This window comes from Pipistrellus kuhlii, unplaced genomic scaffold (assembly GCF_014108245.1).
Source record: "Pipistrellus kuhlii isolate mPipKuh1 unplaced genomic scaffold, mPipKuh1.p scaffold_m20_p_8, whole genome shotgun sequence".
In the NCBI taxonomy this organism is placed as follows: domain Eukaryota; kingdom Metazoa; phylum Chordata; class Mammalia; order Chiroptera; family Vespertilionidae; genus Pipistrellus; species Pipistrellus kuhlii.
This window is the reverse complement of record NW_023425584.1, coordinates 25,558,283-25,574,027: the sequence shown is the minus strand read 5'-3', so window position 1 is coordinate 25,574,027 and position 15,745 is coordinate 25,558,283. Positions and strand designations below refer to the sequence as shown.

General features: G+C 41.3%; 1 long non-coding RNA gene and 1 pseudogene across 1 annotated transcript in view; both read right to left on the bottom strand.

Moving 5' to 3' along the window:
• Positions 1-15,745, bottom strand: part of LOC118710984 — a 37,365-nt gene that overhangs the window by 11,416 nt on the left and 10,204 nt on the right. The gene's annotated exons all lie outside the window — the stretch shown is intronic.
• Positions 6,291-7,212, bottom strand: LOC118710978 (annotated as a pseudogene).

Below are 15,745 nucleotides of genomic sequence, written 5' to 3'. Positions count from 1 at the left end.
TGATCATTTTAAAATAAATGTTCCATGTATGCTTAAAATGTTTATAATCCATTTAAAAAAATAAATTTCTATCTATTTCTATTAGGCTAACCTACTAATTATGCTGTTCAAAATATTCTATATATTTCACTTTAAAAATATATTTTTATTGATTTCAGAGAGAGAGAGGGAGAGAGATAAAAACATCAATGATAAGAATCATTGATTAGCTACTTCCTGCGCACTCCACACTGGGGATGGAGCCCACAACACAAGCATATGCCCCAGCCGGGAATCGAACAGTGTCCTCCTGGTTTATAGGTTGATGCTCAACCACTGAGCCACGCAGGCCGGACTTTCACGACTTTTCTTTAAAAAATATATATTTTTTATTGATTTCAGAGAGGAAGGGAGAGGGAGAAGGAGATAGAAACATCAATAACTAAAGAATCCTTGCATTACCCCCCATCCTCATCCCGGTTTTTGTTTTTGTTTTTAATCCAATTTGACAATCCCAGTTTTTAATAAGAGAACTAAGTACATTTAGAACAATTATTAATATGTTTTGTTTTGTTTTATTTGGCTTTCTATTGTTCTGTTTTTTGGTTTCTTTTCCCTTTTATATTTTTCTGAACTTTGAAGGTGGTGGATTAAGTTAGAGACCCAGGGACCAAATCTTGTAACATTCCAGTATTAAGAGGAAAGAGGTTGAGCCAAAACCGGTTTGGCTCAGTGGTGGAGCGTTGGTCTGCGGACTGAGGGGTCCCTGGTTCGATTCCGGTCAAGGGCATGTGCATTGGTTGTGGGCACATCCCCGGTAGGGTGTGTGCATGAGGCAGCTGGTTGCTGTTTCTCTCTCATCGACGTTTCTAGCTCTCTATCCCTCTCTCCTCCTCTCTGTAAAAAATCAAAAAAAAAAAATTTAAATTAAATTAAAAAAAAAGGAAGAGGTTGAGAAGCATCCAGGAAAGGAGAAGCCTGAGGACGGGGTAGTGACATGAAGCCAAAACCAGGAGAACATGGTGTCATTCTTGAAATAAAGAAATGCTTCAAGGAGAAGTGTTTCTGGTTACAGTTTATATTGGGGTCATTCTAACTCCTTACTTTTGTACCAGTTCATTTGGGAATTTTAAAGTTAAAAATTATATTTAACCTATTAATTGTTTAGTTAGGAGATTGTTCAGAAATTTAAATACATACAATGACAAAAATGGAAATTCTGATGGCCCTTTTTAATGTTATAAAGAAGGATCCTAACATGATAAAAAATACATCTCCAAAGTATCATTTAAATTTAGATAATTGCATATTTACTTATTTTAACAGCATATACATATTGTCGGAAAATCTTCATTTAAATTTACTTATTTTAAAAAAATATATATTTCTTTATTGATTTCAGAGAGGAAGGGAGAGAAAGAGAGAGATAGAAACATCAATGATGAGAATCATTGATTGGTTGCCTCCTGCACGCCCTCTGCTGAGGATCAATCCTGCAACCCAGGCATGTGCCTTTGGCCGGAACTGAACCTGGGACCCACCCTTCAGTCCGCAGGCTGATGCTCTATCCACTGAGCCAAGACAGCTAGGGTTGGACTTACTTATTTAAATAGTCAACAAATACTTACTCAATATGGACAGTGTTGTATCAGATAAAGTTTCTGACTTCATGGAATTTACATTGTGAAGAAGAAAAGTAATAAGCAAAATATAAGATACTGGCAAGTACTCTAAAGAAAATAAAATAGTCCTTAGTGGATAGAGTGTCGGCCTGTGGGGCAAAGGGTCCTGGGTTCAATTCTGGTCAAGGGCACATCCCTAGGTTGTAAGCTCCTCTCTGGCTCAGACCCTGGTCAAGGCCAATCAATGTATTTCTCCCACATCGATGTTTCCCTCTATCTTTCCCTCTCTCTTCTACTCTCTCTAAAAATCAATGGAAAAATATCCTCTGGTGAGGATTAAAAAAAAAAAAGAAAACAGGGTAATATGATAGGAAATGAGGGAAGACATTATTTAAGATGGATGTTCAAGGAAGGTCTCTCTTGGGAGGTGACCTTTAAGTTGAGACCTGAGTGACAAGGAACTATCTGCCTGCAGTAAAAGCATGGTAAACAAGGACTGGGAACCCCTTCCATAAGTAAAGTTTTTTGAGGTCAGTACTGGCTTCAAACTTAGCCCTTAGCTTGCTTGGTCCTGGCCATGTGAGCCTGAGCTATTCCTTTCCTGGCACTCACCCATAAGCTTCAGTTTTCTGTCAGTAAAACAGGGCCAAAAGCCTAGATTCTAGGGTACTGCTAGAGTTAATTGATGCCTGTAACATTCTTTAAGATCTTTAATTAAAAGACTCAGGGCTGTACAGAGGGTTATTAGAGCCTCCCAAAACCATCAAAAAATCTCTCCATCACTAACCTAGCCTCTCATGTCTAGTCTGTAACTGTTGGACAATGATTCTCAAACTTTTGTGGGCATTAGAATCAAAGGTTGTTATAATATAAATTCTTAGGCTCTTTGTCTGAGATTCCGGGTTCTTGGCTTCTTAGTTCTGTGTTCTTCAGTCCTCTTATCCAGTGCCTCATGTTTCCCAGCCTGTAGATTTGCAAATGGGCCTTGTGCATATCATATATACTATGGTCAGAGACATCTTTTTCCCAAGAGCAATCCAGAGCACAGATTGAAGGAGGCAGTAATCTACTTCTCAAATGTTGACAGATGCTAGGAGGGTTTTGGAGAAACTTTTGAATAAAAGGAGGGAGGAATTGCTGACTGGTGCAATATAGAAGCTGAGTACAAGGAAAGTAATCCTGGTTTGAGGGCTAGTTCACTGCTCCTTATCTCTCTTCTTAGTGCGGAATCCCTCCTATAGGGGCTGTCCAGGGCTTGAACAAATATTTGATTGATTTATTGATTTTCATTAATTCATTAAATACATATTAAATATCTATTATATGCAAGGCAGTGTTCTATATGGAGGAATTCAGCATTAAGTGAGACAAAAACCTCTGATTTCCTGGAGTTTCCATTCTTATAGGGAGATACAGAAAATAAATAAATATAACAATATATTCACAAAATAATTTCAGACAATGATATAATAATAATGTCTATAATAATAAAAGGGTAATATGCTAATTAGTCCAGGCGTCCTTCTGGACGAAGCTGGGGTTGGAGTGAAGCCCAGGTCCCACACGCCGGAGGGAAGCTGGTGCCCGCAGCTGGGGCAAGGAAGGCCTACTCTTGCACAAATTTTCATGCATCGGGTCTCTAGTAGAGTAATAATATCGGCTAATGTGATAAACACAGAGGGTTTGGTGAGTAACCACTTTAGATTGGGGGTTAGTGAGGGCTTTTCTGTAAAGATAATACATAAGCAGAGACCTGAATGACAAAAAGAATAGGGAAGAGGAAGTGGAATGGAAGCAGTTTTGGCAAAGTGAATATCAGTTCAAAGGCTCTTAGGCAGGAAGGATTTCACAACGTTTAAGAAACAGAGAGGAGGCCCATGTAGGTAGAGTGGAGGAGAAAGGAGAGAATATTGCAAGATGCGATTGGAGAGAGAGGATTAGGGTTGTAGTCTACCATAATGAATACCTTGGAAGAGACAATGTGGGTGAGGCCTAGTCCCCTGGGGTTAGAACAGTAAAGGCCAACCCAGAATAGTCAAAACAATCTTGAAAGTAAAGAACCAATTTGGAATACTCACAGTTTCTTATTTACAACGCCACAGTAATCAAGACAGTGCGGTAATGGCATACGGAAAGACTTATAGAATTGACAGTCCAAAAACAAACTCTTCAGCCCACAGGCTGACACTCTATCCACTGAGCCAAAAACAACTAGGGAGGTCAATTAATTTTTTATAACAATTTAATAGTGAAAGAATAGTCTTTTTAACAAATGATGTTGGGAAAACTAGATATTTTCATGCAAAAGAATGAAGCTGGACCTCTACCTTATATCACATGCAAAAATTAACTCAATGTAAGGGCTAAATCACTTCTTGGAAGAAAGCATAGGTATAAGTTTTCATGACCTTGGATTTGACAATGGTTTCTTATATACCAAAAGCACAAGCAACAAAATAAATAAATTAGACATCGTCAAAACTTCTGTGCTCTAAATGACACTATATAGAAAGTGAAAAGACAGCCTACAAAATGGGAGAAAATATTTTCAGTAATATATCTGATAAGGATCTTGTATCTGGAATATATAAAGAACACTTACAACTCAATAAAAAGACAACCCAAATTAAAAATGGACATTAAATAAATATTGATCTGAAAATAATGAGCGCATGAAGAGGTGCTCAACATCATTAGCCATCAGGAAAATGCAAATCAAAACCACAGTGAGATACTATTCACACCCACCAGGATAGCTACAAAATATAAGTATTGGTGAGGATGTGGAGAAATTGGAACCATCATACATCATTGATGGGAATGTAAAATGGTGCAGCAGCACTGGAAAACAGTTTGTGTCCCTCCAAAAGTTAAACATAGAACTATTGTATGATGCAGTAATTCCACTTCTAGGTACATGGTCAAAAGAATTGAAAGCAGGGAATCAAACAGATACTTGCATGCAATGTTCATAGAGGCATTATTCACAATAGTCAAAAGGTGTAAGCAATCCAAATGACCCAATAACTCAAACTGATGAATAAAAAAATGTATTATATCCATACCGTGAAGTATTTTCCAGCCACAAAATGGAATGAAACATTGATTCATGCTACAATACGGATGAACCTTGAGTATATCATTCTAAGCAAAAGAAGCTAGTCACTAAGGTCCACATCTATACAATAAAAGGCTCACATCTTCTGTATGACCTTCTGGATGTCCTTCTGGACAAAGCCATGGTGGTGGGGCTGAGGCAGAGGCGGTTAGAGGCAATCAGGCAGGCAAGGAAGAGCAGTTAGGGGGATCAGGCCAGCAGGGGAGAGCAGTTAGGGGGATCAGGTCAGCAGGGGAGAGCAGGGCTGGCAGGCAGGTGAGTGGTTAGGAGCCAGCAGTCCCGAGGGGTCCTGGATTGGAGAGGGTGCAGGCCAGGCTGAGGGACATCCCCTCCCCTGCACGAATTTTGTGTACTGGCCCTCTAGTGTTATATAATTCCACTTATATGAGATACCCGCTTATATAGAATAGGAAATCTGTAAAGACAGAAAATAGACTAGTGGTTGCCTAGTTTGGGGACCTGGGGGGATTGAGAGATAATAGCTAAGGGGTAGAGGATCTTTTTAGGAGTGGTGAAAATGTTCTAAAATAAATGTGATAGTTATATAACTCTGTAAACCAACACAAACGTAACAAAAGCCACTGAACTGCATACTTTGAATTGTGTGGCATGTGAATTATATTTCATAAAAGCTGTTAAAAAAAATGTTTTAAAGGTAGGGGGCAGAGCCTGTTATCTAATTAGCAGGGCACAGCACAGAGGTTGAAAATCCCTAGGGCCTTCAAGACCAAAGGAATTACCACTGCTGGGCAAGAACTGTGTAATTTTCTAATACCAACACCAGGAACCAACCAGCTAAGTGAACCCAAAGGGAAGAACCAGGGCCTTGGGAGATTTCTCCGGGTTGTTTTCAGACATGTGTTTGTTCACCTCCCATGAATACATCCATGTCCAAAGGGGATACTGCATAGAGACACAGTTGTTGCCTCTCTTGGTCCTCTGCTCTTCCCAATGATAATATGTTAATTTCAGATCTTAGCTCCAATATGAAAATGTTTCCTGTTTATTAATAACCATAGGCTCACAGAGCTGGAAGATCACCTCATCTCTAAGATGCAGAAAGTAGGGTCCAAAGGAGAGTTACCTGCTCAATCACACAGCCAGTAAATGTCATAGAGGAGACTGAAATCATTCCTGAAAATTCTCCATGCTAGTGACCATATTCCTAATGAATCAGTAATAGCCTAAGAAGGCCAGGGCTCAAGTTGGGAGGAGGGGATGGATGGTAGGAGGCAAAGGAAGAGGGGAGGTGGAGGTGGAGGTAGAAGGGGAGGTATTGGAAAAGTACATACATCTTGTCTCTTTAAACTTGATTTCTTTCCATGTTGGCCTTTTCTAGTTAACCATGTGGTTTTGTGGCCTAGAAGAATTGTTGGTTCTTAAGGGTTATTAAAGCATTTAGGTTATTTTAAGAAATGGGCCAGAGCAGGAGGAAGGGAATATGAGTATTCCTGTTTTAGGGGATGGCCGTGACTCCTCTGTTGGACTGTGGAGTGGACCTTCTGTGGCCTCTGACAGCATGTCCTTACCATATAATAAAAACCCCTCCTCCTCTTCCTCCTCCTCCTCAACACAAAACCACATCTTGATCTTATTTAGTAATATTGAGCAAGTTTTCACTCAAACAAGTGTGAAACTTGATAAATTATCTTACAATATCTACCTTAACTGTACTAAAGATAAATAACTTAAAGACAATCATTTGACTGTGTGCTACAATACTTGAGCACCCCCATCTGCCTGACACCTAAGCCCCTTGAAATGGAGGTGAAGATCGGAGTGACCTACCCTACATCAGCAAGTCTTCCTCCCGGAAATCACTGCTCTTGCTTAGGGCCCTACATTAGCTGGTCTCCTGGGAGAAAGAGCAAGCAGCACCATAATCCATCTTAAGGTTCCTAATTCTGGGATGGTCCCACGGTCCTTAAACAGCTGATGGCAAATTCCACAAACAAGGGTTCTTGCAAGCAGCTCTCACGAGCTTGCCCTTGTCATCCCCCTGATCCAGGCTGACCATCAGCTGTCTAAGGTGTGGGTTGAGCAGAAAACTTCTTAATAATGCAGACTCCCCTAAATTCTTTAAATTCTGTAAAGAAACTCTGTCCTCTTCCTCATCACTATTAAGAAAATTAGTTACAGAATCATCATCTTTGTTTTCCTCGGGCTTTATAGATATTTTTTTTCCTCAACAAGACGAGTTTCGGCATGCACTGCTCTGCTTCCAAAACAGATCACAGAGCAGTAAAGCACTTGGCAGGCCAGGCGGTGCAGTGGTATTTGGGCTTCTCCAAGCAGATCACACAGAGGAGGGTGCTCTCACTGAGCCAGGCCATGGTCTCCCACTCCTGCTGCGTGCTCTAACTTCATTGTTTCTAAATTAACTCCTTAACGGTTGGGAAGTCCCCTTACTCTCATCTGCCCTTTCCAAGTCTTTCTCTTTAAAAAAAAATTTTTTTAAATTGATTTTAGAGAAAAAGAGAGGGGAAAGCGAGCTAGATACATCAATGATGAGAGAGTACCATTGATGGGCTGCCTCTTACACACCCATATTGGGGATTGGGCCCACAACCTGGTGCCCAGTCTGGGAATCAAACCATGACCTTCTGGTTCATAGGTTGATGCTCAACCACTGATTTACACCGGCCAAGCAGTTCTGAAACTTTTTTGGTCTCAGAACCCCTATACACTCTTAAAACTTATTAAAGACTCAAAGAGCTTTTATTTAAGAATCAAAGAGCTCTTGTTTATGTATCTGGGCTTTATCGATATTTACTATATTATAAATTAAAACAGGAATTTAAAACATCAGCAAGTTCATTTCATAAATGTGAACATAAGCAATATTTCTATGAAAAAAATATTTTTCAAAGCAAAAACATTAATAAGAAGAGTGGAATTTTTAATGCCTAGCTTAATAAAAGACAGATGATTCCCATATCTGCTTCAGTATTCAGTCAACTGTAATACAGTGTTTTAGTTTAAGAATACAAAGAAATCTGTACTCATACAGATTCGTAGTTGGAAAAGGGAGGAAAATTTTAATGGCTTTTTCAGATAATTTTGGTTATTCCCCTTTAATATCACACCAAAATCCAACAAGTAAAATCATGCATTGGTCATTTGGAAAATCTTGGATCTGAGTTATGCAGATCTTGCAAATATTTACATATTACAGAATCTATAATAATAGAAGCATAATATGCTAATTAGACTGGATGTCCTTCCAGACGACCTTTGGAGGAAGTCGGGGCTGTGAGAGAAGCCCGGGTCCCGGGTGCCAGAGGGAAGCTGCGCTGGCAGCTGGGGGAAGGAAGATGTACTCTTGTGTGAATTTCATGCATCTGGTCTCTAGTCTACACTAATAAAAGAGAAACATGCAAACTAACTATCACTGCTATGCCAAGCCATGCCCACTAGCCAATCAGGAGAGAGTATGCAAATTAACCTAACCAAGATGGCAGCTGCCCATGGAGCTGGAGCAAGAAGGAGGCTTGGGTTGCCCCAGCAATGGAGGAAGCCAAGCTTCCCACCCGCTCTGGTTGGCCCTGGCCTCCGCTCAAGGCTACAAAGTTTCAATTATAGAAGATAAATAAATCCTAGACATTTGCCCTGGCCTCTGCTCAAGGAGGTGCTGGGGGGGAAAAAGAAAAAGAAAAAGAAAAAAAAGAAGGGGCTGGGACCTTTGGTTGCCGGGGTGTGTGTGTGTGTGTGTGTGTGTGTGTGTGTGTGTGTGTGATCAGGCCAGAATGGGACAGCATGGGCCGTTGGGGGTAAGCAGACCAGCAGGGGGGCCAGTTGGGGATGAGCAGGCCGTCAGTGGGGGTCAATTGGAGGTAGGTGATCAGGACAGCAGGGGGAGCAGTTTGGAGTGAGCAGGCCAGCAGGGGGATCAGTTGGGGTGAGCAGGCCAGTGGGGAGAGAAGGTGTGGGCAAGCAGGCCAGCAGAAGGGGCAGTTGGAAGTGATCAGGCTGGCGGGGGGATATTTGGGGGTGAGCAGGCCAGCAGGGCGGGGCAGTTGGGAGCAAGCAGAGTAGTTAGAGGCAATTAGGCAGGCAGGCAGGCAGGTGAGCAGCTGGAGCCAGCAGTTCTGGATTGTGAGAGGGGTGTCTGACTGCTGGTTTAGGCCTGATCCCTGTAAACCAGCAGTAGGACATCCTTTGAGGGGTCCCAGATTGGAGAAGGTGCAGGCCGGGCTGAGGAACACCTCTTCCCCTCATGCACTAATTTCGTGCACTGGGCCACTAGTATAATATAAAGAATCACATTTGTCAATAACATCACCTACCTTATCAAAAAGATCTTTACATTTTGGGAAACTTTCAGCCAATGGCAGTGAATACAATTTTCCAAAATCCTCATTTTTACCCCAACACTTGAATTTTATAATTGGAAACAAATACTATTTTCCTTCAAGTGGTAGGCTCCAGAAAATATCTGCCAAATACACACGTCTGATTTTGTTAGTCATGTTTTCAAGTAAAAATCGTGTTTCATGAAGAAGTTATTAGTTCAGCTTGAACCAGAATATATAATTTGATTTCAGAGAGGGAGAGGGGAAGAGAAACATTAATGATTAGAGAGAGAATCATTGATTGGTTGCCTCCTGCATGCCCCCCTACTGGGAATGGAGCTCACAACCCGGGCATGTGCCCTGATTGGGAATTGAGTTGTGACCTCCTGGTTCATAGGTTGATGCTCAATCACTGAGCAACACTGGCTGGGCCTGACACTGAATTTTTAAAATACATGTACTAAACTAGGGTCAAGTTTTAATAAAGTTAAAATTTCCAGCTTCATCCTGAGTAAAATCCCCACCACCACCACCTGAATGCTCAGTGAGGAAGACTAAATTATCTACTAAACAGTTTGATACCATTGCCTAAGGCTGTGGTCAGCAAACGGTGGCTCGTGAGCCACATGAAGCTCTTTGGCCCCTTGAGTGTGACTCTTCCACAAAATACCACGGCCTGGGCAAGTCTATTTAGAAGAAGTTTAAGTTTTAAAAAATTGGCTCTCAAAAGAAATTTCAATCGTTGTATTGTTGATATTTGGCTCTGCTGACTAATGAGTTTGCCGACCACTGGCCTAAGGCACCAGCAATTTTTACCCCCACTGCTTTTGTACTATCAGTACAAAAGTCAACACAGTGAAAAGTAATACCTTAGAATTATAATAAAAACAATTTAATTTCACGGGTTATCTAAAAAACCCTTGGCGGTTCCAGGAGCTTACAGACCATACTTTGAGAACCCTGGCAATATGCATATGATTGTATGTATGCATATGTAATATATTTTCTCCCTAAGTTCACACTCCTGTATGCTAAATATAATTCCCTAGATTCGATCTGCCAGAGTTTAAGAGGGCCCTCTAAGCAAAACGTTCCACCTAGAGACCTGATCACAATTTTTCTTATCACTTCTGTGATTTTTGTCCAGACACATGTCTCAACTAGACTCTCTACACGTGTTCTTTTGGGGCCATAGCAGACACCATGGCACTTCCTTGAGGAAGAACATCTGGGAAGTAGCACTGTTACCTGCCCTGCAGGTGAACGCCATGCTGCGTCTCCTGATTTATGGGTCTGCCTTGATGAGCAAGAGGTGCGGTAAACTCAATTGAGTCCAAACACTCCACATGAGTCTCCAAGATCAGCCTTCAGGATGACTCAGATCTCACTTATTAGCCAAAATTGCTTCCTGAGTTGGAATCCTGAGCTTGCTCTCTCCTTACATTGGTAAGCAATGATTTACTTCTAATTCTAATAGGAAACATCAGAGGTAATATCATGTAGGTCACCTCAGAGATTTTTCTGATCCTAATGACCAGTCCTCTAGTTCTTCCTTTATTAAAAACTAGAGGCCTGGTGCATGAAATCTGTGCACAGGAGGAGGGGATCCCTCAGCCCAGCCTACACCCTCTCTAATCTGAGGTTCCTTGGGGGATCGGGCCTAAACTGGCAGTTGGACATCCTTCTCACAATCCTGGACCACTGGCTCCTAATCACTCACCTGCCTGCCTGCCTAGTTGCCCCTAACTCCCTCCCTACCCCCACCCCCTGCCAGCCTGGTCATAGGCAGCCATCTTGTGAGGGTGTGAAGGTCAATGAAGACTACATGACACCTCAAGGGTCCTGATTCACTACATGCCAGATCACCAGGACCTGGAAAATAAGCTGATTCTTGCTGTGGGGGTTATTGTTTAACTGTTCTCTCATGAAACCATGAGATTCCAAACTTTGCCAGTTCGAAATCTTTTTTTTTTTTAATTTCTTTATTGATTATGGTGTCATATAATTGTCCTCATCCCCCCATTCCCATCTCAAACCCCTCCCCATGTATACCCACCCCCTGTTGTCCATGACCTCTGGTTAGGCTTATGTGCATGCACACAAGTCCTTTGGTTGATATCTCCCCTTTGCCCCCACCCTCCCCTGCCTTCCCTCTGAGGCCTGACAGTCTGATCGCTGCTTCTCTGTCTCCAGGTCTCTGAAACCTTTTGAAGTCTGTGACAGAATGCTCTAGAACCAGCCAAGGAGGTACTATGACATTCTGACAGAGACTGGGTATGTTCTAAGTGGCAGGGTATAAGAGGATATATGAAACAGGATGTTTGGAGTGGTTAGTCCTAGGTTAGATATTTAGGTTGTAATACATTTTTTTAAATTTTATTGATTTTTTACAGAGAGGAAGGGAGAGGGATAGAGAGTTAGAAACATCCATGAGAAAGAATCATCGATCAGCTGCCTCTTGCACGCCCCCTACTGGGGATGTGCCCACAACCAAAGTACATGCCCTTGACTGGAATTGAACCCGGGACCTTTCAGTCTGCAGGCCGACGCTCTATCCATTGAGCCAAACCGGTTTCGGCTGTAATATTTTTTTCCTATGTAATATTTTGTGCCCATGTCTGATTAACTTTCTAAAAAAATTTGATAATTTTATAGACACCTTCACTAAAAGATGATTCATCTATGAATATTAGTTTGAAATTAGTTGAAAATCCACGAATGAAAGTTATAGAAATATTACACAGTAGAAAAATATATTTCAAGGAAAGAAACTAATTGTTCTCTATTGATGATTAACTCGTTTTTTTGTTAATCCTCACCTGAGGATATTTGGATGCTTTTCCCACTGCTTTTCAGAGAGAATGGAAGTGGGAGTGGGGGTGGGGGGGGGGAGAGAGAGAGAGAGAGAGAGAGAGAGAGAGAGAGAGAGAGAGAGAGAGAGAGAGAGATATGGAGGGAAACATCAACATGAAAGAGACACTTCTGCCGAAACCGGTTTGGCTCAGTGGATAGAGCATTGGCCTGCGGACTGAAAGGCCCTGGGTTTGATTCTGATCAAGGGCATGTACCTTGGTTGCAGGCACATCCCAGGTTGGAGGTGTGCAAGAGGCAGCTGATTGATGATTCTCTCTCATCGATGTTTCTAACTCTCTATCCCTCTCTCTTCCTCTCTGTAAAAAAAATCAATAAAATATATTTTTTAAGAAAGAAAGAAAGAAGAAAGAAAAAGAAAGGAAGGAAGGAAGGAAGGAAGGAAGGAAGGAAGGAAGGAAGGAAGGAAGGAAGGAAGAAAGAAAGAAAGAAAGAAAGAAAGAAAGAAAGAAAGAAAGAAAGAAAGAAAGAAAGAAAGAAAGAAAGAGAGAGACACTTCTCCTGATTGCCTCCCTCTCACAACTGGGGTTGGGAGTGAACCTGCAACCCAGGTACTGGGAATTTAATCTGTGACCCTTTGGTGCTTGGGCCGACACTCTAACCACTGAGAAACACTGGCCAGGACTCAATGAATAACTTTTTTTTTTTTTTTTAAATCTTTATTGTTGAAAGTATTACAGATGTTCCCTTCTCTCCCCATTTCTTCTAGCCCACTTCGCCCCCCTCCTTCCACTGCCGTTTGGTGATTAACTTGTAAAGATAAATTTCTAGAAGGAATAGAAATTTAAAAAAATAAACTTTTATAAGAAAGATCTGTCCGTCCAGGGTGGCTCAATAGTTGAGCATCAACCTGGGAACCAGGAGGTCATTGTTTGATTCCCAATCAGGGCACATGCCTAGGTTGTGACTTGATCCAGTGTGGATGCACAGGAGGCAGCTGATCAATGATTCTCATCATTGACATCTCTCTCTCTCTCTCTCTCTCTCTCTCTCTCTCTACCCCTTCCTCTCTGAAATCAATAAAAAATCCCATCTAATAAAGACAGAATATGCAAATTGACCATAACTCTGCAACAAAGATGGTGGCATCCATAGCCAATAAGGAGGGGATATGCAAACTGATGCGATAAGGCAAGAGGCCTAAAGGCAGCTCCAGCAGGAGCAAAGGCAGTGCAAGCAGCCAAGGGAAGGAAGGCCTATTCTTGCACGAATTTTCATGCTTCGGGCCTCTAGTGTGTGTGTGTGTGTGTGTGTGTGTGTGTGTGTGTGTGTGTATAGTAAGTAGATCTTAGCCCAGCCAGTGTGGCTCAGTGATTGAGAATTGACCTATGAACCAAGAGGTCATGGTTCAATTTTGGTCAGGGCATGTGCCTAGATTGTGGGCAGGATCCCCAATGGGGGGCATGTAAGAGGCAACCAATTGGTGATCCTATCTAATCATTGATATTTCTATCACTCTCTCTCCATTCCTCTCTCTGAAATCAATAAAAATATATTTTTTTAAAAAGAAATTAGGTATGCTTAAAAAAAGGAAGTAGATTTTTTTAAAAATATATAGATTTTATTGATTTTTTTTTACAGAGAGAGAGGGAGAGGGACAGAGAGCTAGATACATTGGTGAGAGAGAAATATCGACCAGCTGCCTCCTGCACCCCCCCCCCAACTGGGGATGCACCCGCAACCAAGGCACATGCACCTGACCAGAATCGAACCCAGGACCCCCCAGTCCATAGACCGATACTCCATCCACTGAGCCAAACCGGTTTTGGCAAGGAAGTAGATGTTAAACATTTTCATCAAAAGAAAAAAGCTATGTGAGAATATGTATGTTAACTAAACTTATTGTGATAATCATTTTGCAATATATACATATATCAAATCATTATGTTGTATATTTTAATCTAATACAATGTTATATGTCAATTATATTTTAATAAAACTAGAAAAAAATAAAATTTTAATTTTTAATTAAAAATTTGAAATTTTAGAGTTAAAAGCTGTGAAGATGGTACCAACATATTACATTAAACTAGTTATCACATCACAATTAACAAACTTACAATGATACATTATTATTAACTATTGATGTTATTATTAACTAAGTTTCATACTTTATTTAGATTTCCTTCATGTCCTTTTGCTTCAGTATCCCATCCAGGATACCACATTACATTTAGTCATCGTCATCTCCTTAAGCTGCTCTTGACTATTACAGTTTCTTATACTTTTCTTGCACACAATCAAGGGTACAGTTTATCAACATGACATCACTACTGCTGATCACTTGACTGAGATAGTGTTGTCAGTTTTCTCCACTGTAAAGTTATTTCACTCCCAACTTCCACTCTACTCTCTGGAAGAATGTCACTTTGCACAGCTCACAGGAGAAGGGAGTTAATGCTTCATCTCCTTAAAGGCAGAGTATGTACATAAATTTGGAATTCTTCTGACTGGAATATTTATCTATTCTCCTATTTTATTTATTTATTTATTTATTCAATCATTTATTTATATCCATATGGACTCTTGAATATTGATGTTATACTTCAGGTTATAATCCAATACTATTTATTTGCTCAAATGTTTCAGCTTTGGCCACTGGGGGCTCTCAGTTAGCTCTTTAATATACACTTATTAGTGGTATGTGTGTGTGTGTGTGTGTGTGTGTGTGTGTGTGTGTTTAGCACCTTCCTACTAGGCATTTTAAGATGCTCCAGGCTCAGCTTATATATTTCCTGTCCCATCCTAGAATCAGCCATTTCTCCAAGGAGCTATGGTTCCTTTTATTGAAGAACTAAGGTCTGATGCATGAAATTTATGCACAGGGGGTTGAGGGGGTGTCTCTCAACCCAGCCTGTACCCTCTCCAATCTGGGACCCCTTGGGAGATGTCCAACTGCCAGTGTAGGCCCAATCGGGATCAAGCCTGAACTGGCAGTTCGACATCCCTCTCACAATCCGGGACTGCTGGCTCCTAACCACTCACCTGCCTGGCTGCCTGATTGCCCCAACCACTCTACCTGCCAGCCTGATAACCCCCTAACCACTCCCCCGCTGGCCTGGTTGACACTTAGCTGCACCTCTGCCAGCATGATTAGCACCTAACTGCTCCCCTGCTGACCCAATCACCCCCAACTGCCCTCCCCTGCTGGCCATCTTGTGACGACGTGGGGTGGCTATCTTGTGATGTGATGTCGTGAGGGTAAATTTGCATATTACCTATTTATTATATAGGATGATATTAAAAATTAAGATCTGGGTGCAAAGTATATATGTTGCTACTGGAGTGTCATTATTTCTAGGTCTGCTCAACTGACAGAGCAAGGAAAAATATGTGTGTTTATTATCTGTGTATATAGACATACCTATACATGTTTTTACATGTATCCACTTGTAACCATATTTAACTTCATATGAGTTCATACTGAGGCATCCAACTCTAATCCATTACCACATGGATCATTCTAGCCTCTTTCACTTGTTTATTTGTAATCTCCCACTTCAATAGTGAGAAACTAAGCCCCCACCATTCACTTACATAATTGTTCAATTCTAGTACACATACCTAGTGGTTTCTGATGTGTTAATACATATCCCTATGGGAACCAACTTTGTCAGCTATGGTAGTTCTTATGTGCTGCTCTGTTTGCCTTTGGTCTTAGAGCCACCACTGATTTTCAAAGTTACATAGGTCAGTACCTTTTCCCTTTAGTCCCTTCAGTGACATTGTTTCATGCAAGAAACAGAAGCCCGATGCACGAAGATTCGTGCTAGAGTGGGCCTTCCTTTTCCTGGCTGCTTGCACCACCTTTCCACTCTGGCCCTTTTTGCTCTGGCTCCATCTTCCCATGCTGCCCAGAGGCC